Source organism: Aedes aegypti, chromosome 2 (assembly GCF_002204515.2).
Source record: "Aedes aegypti strain LVP_AGWG chromosome 2, AaegL5.0 Primary Assembly, whole genome shotgun sequence".
Classification (NCBI taxonomy): domain Eukaryota; kingdom Metazoa; phylum Arthropoda; class Insecta; order Diptera; family Culicidae; genus Aedes; species Aedes aegypti.
The window spans coordinates 234,875,092-234,887,950 of NC_035108.1; positions in this window are offsets into that span (position 1 = coordinate 234,875,092).

Genomic DNA, 12,859 nt, shown 5'->3' on the forward strand with positions numbered 1-12,859 from the left:
CTTGTTATCGCATGTCGAACTCAAATTGAGGAACTGAATTCAGTCAACTCTGTAAACCTTGTATGGGTACCTGGGCATTCTTCCATCGCTGGAAATGAATTGGCTGATGAGCTAGCTCGCGATGGCGCATCGCATGACTTCATTGGCCCTGAGCCGGCTATTCCAATTTCGAAGTGCTGGGTGAAGCTTCAGATAAACTCTTGGGTGGCAACTCAGCACACGCAATATTGGAATAGTTTGGAGTCATGTCGTCAAACAAAATTGTACATTACTAAGCCATCTCCAAGGGTGGCGAAGTATTTAACAAATCTGTCAAAGCAGAATTGCAGTCTCTTGGTTAGAACGTTGACAGGCCACTGCCGACTCAACTATCACATGGCCAATATTCAGCGTGCTGACTCATTTGTGTGTGATAGTTGTGACTCCGATTATGAAACTTCGTATCACCTGATATGTAACTGTCCAATTTTTTCGCAAATGCGATTTCAATTACTTGGTAAACACTTATTAAGTGAAACTGAAATCAGAAGCCTGAATCTTCAGGACATTCTGTTATTCTTAACCCGCTGTGGTAATGAGCTATAGGCTCTCTTTACGCTCATGCGTTTTGCAGTGCCCTTTTTAGGGCGCTGTTTGAACCCATTGTGGTATGGATCTACATGCTCTCATTTCGCTTATGCGATCTTCCCTCTTCAAGGCACCCCCTTCCTATTTCTTCCCATCTTTCCCTTCTCTTTCCTCTCCCATCGGATAGATGATGAAATAGGCTCAAATATGGCGATGGCACAAATCTCCCAACAGGTGGGGAACGTGCCTATGGAGCCGGCTTTCTGATACCTGATACCTGATAAGTTCATAACGATTGATTCGTCAGATACTGAACTGAGATTAGATTAGATTTCTATTCATCATTAGTAGGGACAAAAATGTCGAGGTTTTGTTGCGATCCAGTACTTTTGGCCATAATACTCATTAAAGTGCATGTTTTCAGTGCAAGTAAGATTTTAATATGTATGTTCAGCGATATTAAAAAAAATGTATTTGTTTCCAATTAAGTTCAACATATCACTTGAAATAATTGCAATTATTTTGATTATTTCCGGATGATTTCCAGATTAATTTAATTTCACGGCCTTTCGCTAGAATTCACGAATTTCGCATCCAATACGAAATTTTGGGGACTTCGCGGCTTCCTCAAAATCTTGAATTTTATTCTCCTTAATCATTAGGTTAAGTCACTAAACTAGGATAGTGTATTGTTGATAATTTCTTTATAGAAATCGCCATATTCTGGATGCATCCAAATTCACATGTAGTATTTAGAAAAAAAAATATAATTCTCTTTATTGTAATGCTTAAAAATATTTGTCTGTTTGACCTACTTTATCTATCTTATGCAAACACATATTTAGGAAATAATTTTTCAAACTGCAAAAGCAATGAACTAATCTGCACTTCGTACTGAGAAACAACCTTGATTCTAATAACAAAGCTAATAGAAGCCTTCCTCGCGACAACTGCAACAACCTGCGATAATCAAGCGTATGAAAGTGAATACAATTACCCACACAGGCAGCCAACCAGCCACGGAAAGCGATGTATAAAAATGTTCATGACCGCCTGCGGAACAAGTTCGCTTTGCATCTATTCAAGATAGGCAACCCATTGCAGACAACCGGCACGCTCTGTCTCTTAATCCGTCTCAACTCAATAGGGTGATGCCGTGAAATTCGCATGTGGTTGGAGCTATGCCTTTATCATTAAAACTTCATTGTACAAATTTCCTATACCAGAGTGGATTTTTACTCAAACTGACTACTACTTCACTACTCATTGCCATGAGCATTAATATAAGGGACTAGAAGAATAATTACACTAAAAACTTATAAATAGTTAAAAAATAAATGGGGGTGTACAATCTGCGGAACAATGTTTTGCCCTAAGCACCAAATTATCGCATTTTTGTTATTTTAGCATCATAGCACGTCAAGTTTTTAAGATAAAAGCTTTAGAAAATGCATAATTTGTCTATTTCAAGCAATTTATAAAATTATATATAATATAATTTATAAAATTATTGGATTTTGTCATATAGATAACGAAGAATGTTGTATGAAGTTGAACAATCAATCTATATAAATAAAAATGGAATGGTGTTGTTATGTCACGAGTTGACTTTAGAACGAGCCCATGGATTTGAATAATTCTTTCTCTGTTGCATTCGTCCAGGATTTCGACGTGTTCGTGTCAAGAAAAATGGGGGGGGGGGGGTTTAGAAAAACGGGTGAAAACTGATATGTCATTTTGTATGGCAGATTTCAAGGCATTTTTATCAGCCTACTTGATGGCACGACCGAGTATTCCCAACTAAATTTTATTCTATATGAAAGATGAACTCCTATTTGCATGGTTGGTGGTTTAGATAACTAAATATTTGATAAATCATAGATTAAATTTAATGTTAAGATTCATAACACCTGTATTTTAAACGATTCTTCCGGCCAATTTATAGCAAAATTGCGATTTGCTGGAACATTTCTGAGAACGGTATCAACAATTAGAGCAAAAACGATTTTTGAGCCACCCTTATGGATATGCAGTGACGGTTGTTCGTTGTCATCCAATCAATGATCAACAGCGCAGCGCGAAAAAAAATCACCGTCCTAGCCAATCGTGAATAGCTAACGCTCCGACAACAGCGAATCAAACTAAGCTGGTGGCAATCCTTTCGCGTTTGTGCACTGCACCTATCTCACGTTCAAGGTTGCCGGAAGTGTTTGAGAAATGATTCAGAAATCGGTGGGCAATGTGCATTGAATGTCGGATGAAACATTTGATGTAAATGAAATAATGTTAGTTATTGGGTAATATTGAATATAAAATGCAATGGTTTCAATTATTTGTTTCTACTTTCATCAAATACAACAATCGATTTGAAAACTTGTCAAAGTTCATCTAATTTGTCATTGTAGAGGGACACGGGGTAGTATGGACACTCTAAGGAATTCGTCATTTTTGGTTAGCAAGACATAAATATTATGCATTTATTCATACGTAGGCATTGGTTAAAAATTGTTGTAATTACAAATATTTTTAAAATATTTTTTTTGTCAAAGAAAGATTTAAAAAGCGGGGCAAATTGGACACTTAAATGTTTATAGGAAATTTATCCCAAGATTATTCACAAGTCCTCTGAAAAAGGAGTACACACTCAGGTAATCATAGTAATAGACCATTATGTCACTAAAAACGAGTCAAGCCAGTCGACGCCTCTGGGTAAGTTTCAATCCACAATAGACGATTCTCAACCGATTTGTGGTTCCGCATTATAATTATTATTGTGAATTTACCAGTAGATTGAACTATTGAATAAAACGTGTATTTTCGATAAAAACGACATGTGCTATTTTTTGTTGTTTAGTCTCTAGTTGAGTCGATTTGCTAAATTTTAACTGTCCATTTGATAAAAAAAACATATGGGGTAGGTGTATCAGTTATGGACATAACGGTTCCCTATTTGGCCATACGTGATAATTTTATTATCTTCAAATTTTTAATCAATTTTTGTGTTTGATTAGTTTGATTTGAAACATATCTTGGTGTTAAAACATTCAAAAATTGTTCAAAATGTGAAAGTTTCCGAGAAAACACATATGGCCAAATAGGGAACCACTATAACCATAACTGGTACCGTAAAATGGGGTGTTAAGGGACGAAAAAAAAAAATTCCACTTAAAATTCGAGCAACTTCTAGTATGCCAATAATTGAACAAAATACAGTCCTACCATTCTCCCGGCGTGTATATCAAAAGCCAATTACAATGAAGACGATCCTATGGCAGATTTCTGAGATTATCATAAAAATGAGTGATTTTTGGCGAAAATGCAAAATGTTAATGAATTTGAGCCTTGTATATAAAACTATATTTTTCCAAAAGCAAAAATAATATTGTTTTGGTCAACATCGTTGATGTGTCCCTTCAACTCTAAAGGCCTTGTTCAATCTAAAGATGATATTACTTCAATATAATTCGAGTTGGAACTCCTGAAAACGCTCACCGTTTTATTTCAACTGCTAAATCTCTCATACCTATTGATTCTATTTTCAAGCAAGCTATCAGTGCATCGCACAATTGTCTTGAAAAGATTTTTATACTTATATGCAGTATTCGTATCCTAGAACAGTGCAGAGCAACCTTGTCATGACTTGTCAAAATAAGGATAATTTCAACAAGCTTTAAGTGTGAATAGGGTAAGTGTTCAATATGCCTTTTAAATAAAGCACCACACCAAATCAGAGTTGCTTAATATGGCTGATGCTCTAAAACTATCAATATCACTTGCGAGCTATCAATATCACTTTGACTTGACAATCAACAGCATTGATGCGACATCGCACTCTAGATCATAATCACTGAAGAATGAGTGATCGTGTGGTAATTATCCCTGATTTTAAGGTTTTTCAGTTATCAACACGTAATTTCAATCTGTTTGTAGCACTGTCAAAAAAATCATACTGATAAATTGCCATTTTATTTGCCTAATTTTAGGCTAAACTTAACCCATCAGTGATATCCATAGTACATCGCCATCAATGCACTGGTGATGGAGTAGACAGCATGATATTTATGTGACATGGATTGATCCGAATTGTATCGCAGTCGGCCTGTACAAATCAGCAAATTTTAAGCGTTGTTAGTGATAGCGAGCAACTCTGCACCAAATAACGAATATGCATGTAACACCCAGTGGCATGATCGGGAAAATCCTAACGAAAATTTTCCAATATAGAGCGGGAATCGCTCACACTATACCGCACACTATATATTTTCCAAAAAGAGCTCGGGAATAACCTTATTTTATAATTGTTTATCTAGGACCTAGGTAATGCTTAAAAGAATTAATAGCTCCAAAACCATCCCAAATAAGATAATCATTCCTATATGCGAACTTTTCACCAATGTGAACAACTTTTGAAAATATTATCATGAAAACCCCATATTCACATTAATCAGTTTTTATCTACATTTTCCTACCAATTTTACCAAATTTTGAAATAAGTCATTTTTGGTGATATTTAGTGACTTACTAAATAGATCCCTTAACTTTACATTGCAGTTCAACTTCACGGAACAACTCAAAACTATATTGAAATATATTACGGCATAAATTTGATGAGTTTAGTTACTAAGAAAAGTTAGAATAGATAATTCCTTAACACCCCACTTATTTTCAAAACGAGACTTTTTTCATAAAAGTTTCTAAAAATCGAAACCCAGACATAATTTTAAGAAGTTTTTGTCTGTACTATGATCTCAATTAAATTTCCTTATCTTCTACCTTACTCGCTAATTTTTCTCAAATATATTTCATGGTTTTGTAGATAAATGTATTTAGACCATAAAATTTGAACAAAAATGTTTTGAAAAGTTTTCAATTTCTAGAAACCACAATACTTCATATTAATAAACAGCTCCTATTACATAATGCAGTTCACAATCCTCTGAACAAATTGAGCATTTCAGATGACTTATATATCGAATTTCTAGGTTTCTGTGATTTGTCGAACTTGATTGAGAAGTTCAATCCCTTAAAACCCCACGAGTCCTTAACACCCCATTTTACGGTACACTTTCCCTAAATAATTAGTTTTTCGCAAAATTATTATTAAGCTTTATTAATTAGCTCCGTTTGACCAGCCGCCGTTGTATTGCTGTAGTGGATCAACTCATGGAAGCAGGTTTTTAATAGGTGCATAGAAATGATAAAAATTCCTAGCGTTATCCTTTATGTTTCATTCAAAAGATTATAGTTGCTGATCCGAAGGAAAAATGTAAAACCCATGTGAAAATCAAATATTTTGTTTGAAATTCCTTGCATCATTACTGAAGGCTATTACTGGAGCTCGTGTACCAATAGAATTTCAAGCGATTCCATTCACAATAAATGATTTACCACATTTTTTATATTTTTCGCTTAGAAGATGAAATGTTCGATTGATACCAATAGATCATTTATAGGACTTTGTAGTTGTATCTTACACTTGCTGGCCTTACAGTTGAGGTCGAAATACGCGTATCTTTCAAAGGATACAAACTCTAGTGAAATTAAATGGTATAGTACCAAAATTGATTTTTCGTTCATTTATAGGTATTCCACTCAACAGCTCGAAGTTTTGTTATCTAGCACAGTTCATAGCATTTGCTAGAACCAGAGAGCACAAAACAACCGTTTACCTGCGCTTCTATCCTTCCATCATTATAGGCAGTCTGCTAACCAAACATCAAGCCTCTCTGCCATAAAATTACCACCCCTACTCCTTCCCGCATGAATTGGCGTAGATGCAGGGGTAAATCCGGTCTACTGTGGGAACCAGTTTAAGGAGGCAGAATCCGTCATTTATTTCGGAATTTTCAAAAGCAATTTTTTCTTTATAAATCAAGTTAATTTACAGGAAAATGTGTTTCCTGTATTCTATTCTCTAACTGAAACACAGTGAACACATATTCGTCGATGAATTTTAAGTTTTGAAGAGAAAAACTGCATTTGAAGTTCCGATGATGAGGATGGTTACGATAACGGGGCGTTGAACGCTAATGTATCATTAATTCCTTCCTCTTCCCGTCATTGGACTGCATTCTGCGTGGCAGGCACCATTGTTGCCTGAAAATAAAGATCACAGCACTTATATATTAGTTTTTGTGTACGTGCAGCTGATCTGGAGATACTGGAGTAGCAGCCAGTAATGAAAAGCGGTGAGCATCACTGCGGAACCAACAAAAACAACACAAAATGCACGCGAGCACCAGAGTGCTGATTTATTCGCATCTGTCGTGCTCGCGAGTAAACGAAGCCTAAAAGAATCGTGGACGTGTTCGAAGCTGATAAGAATCAATTGCGCTTTAAGGAAAAAATCTATTTTTTTTTACAGTTTTTAAGGGTTTTTTTACTACAAACTGGTAGTTTACTGTCTATTTTACGATTATGTTAATGATTGTTCGGACACATTGCTCGGTTACTCGCGAGTAAATGTTTGTAAACTTTTTGCTATTTCTTTGGTATGTTTTTGCGCGCAGGCGCTTGTGAACTTACTTACACTAAGCTTGTTTGCGAGTCTGTCATGTTTGTTTTGCGTTGGTTCACATTCGTGAGGTGCTTCTTGATGCGAACATTTCCACCACTGACTTGAACGACTGTGATCCAGCTGAACGGCGTCTATTCCAACTCCTTCTACATTGTTTCCTGAGTCTAGTCAGATCGGAATTCCACCATGGGGTCCCTCTTGTAGTCTTCACAGACCGCAGAGGACATGCTTCTTCAAAAGCTTCCATAATGTAGGATGTTGTAGTATCAACGACATCGTACAAATCACTTGGATTTTCAATGGATGGAGAATACCCATGAAATTTGGTCGCAACCAATTCAGTGTAGAGTTTCCAGTTTGTCGACCGGGAATTCCTAAAACGCAAAGTCTGCGCAGTTACATTTGAATGTTCAAAGAAGATGTAGCGATGATCAGATAATGATTCCTCATCTGATACATGCCAATTCGTCAACTCGTGACTGATTCTATTCGAGCAGAGCGTTATGTCTAACACTACTTCTCTATTAGATACCCTGAAGTTGGGCGATTGCCTATGTTAAGTAATCCAAGGTTGGTACTACTTAAGTATTCCATCAGACTGGAGCCTCTCAAATTGATATCTGAGCTGACCCAGATGATTTGATGAGCATTGGCATCACTGCCCACAATCAGCGGAAGGCCTTTTTTTACGCAGTGTGCGACAACTCGTTTGAAGTCATCCGTTGGGGATGTGGTAAATATACCCAACAATAGATGTATTTCCTGTTGGGGTCACCAACAGAAACATTGATTGTGACACCACATACATCTTTGGTATTTAACTCAGAAATGAGTGTAACAACGATTGCTTTATTAACGAGCACGCATGCGCGGGCATGGAGCGCGAGTTTGCCATTTCAAGTTTGCTGAAAGTAGCAAAAACTGGGTCCACAAGGTTACCTAGATAGAAGTTCCCTCTACGAAAGTAGGTTTCTTGAACTAGCCCCACTTGGGATGTACCATTTTGCATGAGTCTGCAAAGATTGATCATTGCTGTTCTTTTATGCTGAAGATTGATCTGAGCTAACCTAACCGTAGCCACTACCCAAACTAGGCAGGATTAGGCTTTTTGCAATCTCAGCACGAAAAAAACCAGCAGCGAAAAAAACAAATCGGTATCTATTGAAAGTCGCCAAAGGTGATAAAGCACAGAATACACTGTGTAAAACGCATAATGCGAAACCATATAGGTCAAAATTTAAATTAAATAGCAACATATTCATAATCCCACCCTTATTTAGCCTCAAGCTAGAGACTGAAGAAGAGCAGTCGATTTTCTCGGAAAAATACAGGGTCGCCTGCACCATTGCGCCGGGTAGCACAGGAAGGGCACAATACTGCAGAGGGCGCCCTGGTACTCCACAGGCTCCGTTTGCGGTTAGGTTTTATTTGGACCCCGCTAATCATTCATTCCTAGGCACGGTACGCATTACACCATAAATTAGGGGTCACCTGTGAGGTGGACTTTTACCACAGGAACAGGCAGTCCGCAGTGTTAATTCTTAGCCAGTTGACAGCAAAATCGAATTTTCGTTTATTTATAGGTGTTCCACTGAACAGCTCGAAGATTCATTATCTAGCACAGTTTAAAGCATTTGCTAGAACCAGAGAGGACAAAACAACCGTTTACCTGCGTTTCCATTCTTCCATCAACCAAACATCAAGCCTCTCTGCCATAAAATTACCATCCCTACTCCTTCCCGCATGAATTGGCGTAGATGCAGGGGTAAATCCGGTCTACTGTGGAAACCAGTTTAAGGAGGCAGAATCCGTCATTTATTTCGGAATTTTCAAAAGCAATTTTTTCGTTATAAATCAAGTTAATTTATAGGAAAATGTGTTTCCTGTATTCTATTCTCTAACTGAAACACAGTGAACACATATTCATCGATTAATTTTAAGTTTTGAAGCGAAAAACTGCATTTGAAGTTCCGATGATGACGATGATTAATTCCTTCCTCTTCCCCTCATTGGACTGCATTCTGCGTGGCAGGCGCCTTTGTTGCCTAAAAATAAAGATCACAGCACTTATATATAAGTTTTGTGTAAGTGCAACTGATCTGGAGATACTGGAGTAGCAGCCAGTAATGAAAAGCGGTGAGCGTCACTGCGGAACCAACAAAAACAACACAAAATGCACGCGAGCATCATGTCGTGCTCGCGAGTAAACGAAGCTAAAATCATTCGTGAACGTATTCGCAGCTGATCAGAGTCAATTGCGCTTTGAGGAAAAAATCTATTTCCCTCCTAGATTTACAATTTTTACGGGTTTTTTACTACAAACTGGTAGTTTACTGTCGATTTGATAATTATTTTAATGATTTGTCTGTCAAAACTCTGATAAATCATACATTGTTCGGTTATTCGCGAGTAAATGTTTGCAAACTTTTTGCTATTTCTTTGGTATGTTCTCCCGCGCAGGCGTTTGCGAACTTACTCACACCATGCTTGCTTGCGAGTCTGTCAAGTTTGAGGTGCTTATTGATGCGAACATTGGCGTAGGAACAGGGGGGCCAGGGGGGCCAGGCCCCCTCCAGAACCATGCAGGCCCCCCCCCCCCACACATTTTGGATGATAATATATATGAAAATTAAAAAAATATATATATACATCGTTATTCTATCGTGAAGAAAATCCTTTATAATTAAATAATAAATTTTCTTCAGTAGATATGTTCTTTTATTTTGTACATCATTAGTGGGAGAACCTCACTTGTCGTACACAGCATCAGTGTGGCGGTTCTGACTTCGGTGAATTGCGCAACAACCGAAATATTAACCATCCGGTTGTCGCTCAATTGGTTACCGATAGAACCAGCTGATAGGGGCCCAGATAGCCGTAGCGGTAAACGCGCAGCTATTCAGCAAAACCAAGCTGAGGGTCGTGGGTTCGAATCCCACCGGTCGAGGATCTTTTCGGGTTGGAAATTTTCTCGACTTCCCAGGGCATAGAGTATCTTCGTACCTGCCACACGATATACGCATGCAAAAATGGTCATTGGCATAGTAAGCTCTCAGTTAATAACTGTGGAAGTGCTCATAAGAACACTAAGCTGAGAAGCAGGCTCTGTCCCAGTGGGGACGTAACGCCAGGAAGAAGAAGAAGAACCAGCTAAATGTTATATGCGATAAGCGCAGTTTTCGACATCTCCATTGCAAAAAATACTGTTTTACTAAAATGCATCAGTATCCTGGAAATTCGTATACTGTTCGTTAAAATTAATTGAACAATAAGCAAAATTACTACAGTAGCTTTTTAGTCAAAAGATATTTGGGATTTTTGGCGAATTCGTTACAGATCTTTTCAACGAATTTCAACCTTTTAAGAAAAGTCCAACAAAATCATCCATTCTATTTTATCCAGCACAAATTTTCTAAAATAATTTCTGATGAATAAACTTATTACTTAAACTCTTGGCTACGTTTTTCCAATAAAAAATGTATATTCTCAAAAACTTTAGTATAATAAAATTTTGGAATATCGAAGAATGGATTCATAGCTTTTGCTACAAATCTTTTGGAATTAAAACAAATAATAATGTGCGATTAGTTCATACTTTCAACGTGAATTCCTCCTGGAGGACAACCATTCCTCCTATGTCTACTTTTTATCCACAAATTGATTCCAGAATATGTTCCCGGATATGACTAAAAAAATGTGGTCTTAAAAGTTCACACTTTTACTTGGCAATTCCTCCAAAAATTAATTGATTTTGTCATTTTTTTCCATATAGTTTCACAAAACCATGTATTAAAAATTATATCGCGAAGTTTATCAAAAGTCCTTCAGAAATTTTCAAAATACAGTCACTCCACGCAGTTGAATCACCCACAATTTATGAATCAGCTGACTTCAAAAGACAAAATTATTATCAAACCTGACACAAAACATCACAGAATTATTTTTACTGATAAGAAACTATGTGTAAAAATAATTCTGTGATGTTTTGTAACAAGTTTGATAATAATTTTGTCTTTTCAAATCAGCTGATTCATGAATTGTGGGTGATTCAACTGCGTGGGGTCACTGTACATCACAAATTGTACTATGTTTTTTTTTTTTGTAAATTCTACTTGAAATCCCCGGATTATAGAAGAATTATCTACGAAAAGTATTTTTGGAATGTCTGTTGCCTTCGAATATGAAATTTGTTGGAAAACCCCAAACATACTTTTGCTTCCTAAATTCACATGCGGTAAAGGAATCTGCTGACCAACATTTAGCAAAATATCTGGAACCGTTCAAGCTGAACACTTGATCGATTGGTCATTTGTTGGTGGTGACCAATCGATCAAGTTTTCATCTCAAAGCGTCGTCTGGTTCTCTAGACTTCTGCTCTTGAAAACTTGAACTATGGTTTCGTCCTATCTTCACCTTAAGAGATTCATAAAGAAATTTGTTAAAACATTTCTTTATAAATAGTTTTGTCAATTCTGCCAATCATAAATTTTCTGGAATTGAATTCATGTGCAATTTAAATACGTAATTCCAAGAGGCTTTCTGGCAGAATTTTGAAGAATCCAGAAATCGAAGAAAAAATTCTGCTAGATTTCATGGATAATTAAAAAAAAATCTGATGAAGCTTTTTTCAACTCATTAGAGAGGTTTTATGTATGTATGTATCCATTTCTAGAAGGAAGATTAGAAATAATCACTTATCTTTAATTGTTCTGCTATCCATCTGTTGTTTCTACGTGCTTCGACATTTTTTTGTCAAACTTCCTGTTGAGAACAAGAGCGATGGGCACCGATCTTACAGCAAGACAAATAAACCACGAATGCATTTATCTTTTCACATGCTAAAAAGCTAACATTTATTCAATCAATAATAGGTACAAATTTGTTATACTTAAAGCTAAATAGGTAATCACAACTTCGGTGTTTTCCCGTATTAGAGTAAATGGCTAACACGCCCGTGCTGCATTTTGTTCTCGTTCGTACAATTTTATGACTTACTCTATTTTACAGCACGAATAGGCATCACAGACAAACATAGAGAATCTAGTACAACATGAGTTTAGTACAACATGCATCTAGTACAACATCACTTTGACAAGTGAATAGGGGTTTGCATATTGTATTCTCATGTAACACTTCCCTTCACATGACACTTTCTTGAACAACTTCGACCAATTTTTTTCATACTCTGAAAATTTACATTTTAAAAAATCTAAAGAAAAAAATCTAGGAATCGTTTAAAATTGCAGAATGTTTATTCGTATGGTTACCGATTTCTGAAAGTCCATCAGGAATTCCTTAACAAATTTTCAAAGTACAGTCAACTCTTCCTTACTCGATATTCCCCCTAACTCGATGGAATTTGCGGTCCATTCAATTTCGCATACATTGATCCCTCTGTAAGTTGATACCTCTCTAACTAAATGTTCTCTAACTATATGCGATCTGTTTGAGTTTCCCCCTCCAAATGTAAATAAATGTTTTAAATTTTAATGTAACGATGATGCTCACAGTTATATTATGGGTTCAAACTTATTTCAGGGTGGTAAAACTTTTAAGTTTTTGTTGACTGCTCAAAAGGTGTTAAGTGGAACAAAATTTTTTTTTGTAAAATTTACGAAAATTCAAATATTTGAAAAATATGTTTTCTGTACCCGAGTAGAAGAAAATAACTACTGAATACCAAATTGAGGCATTTCATACCAGATAATTTCCAATACTTACAACCTGAATGAGGTATGAATGAGCCCTGCATAAGAGGTAAAATACCTCAAATAA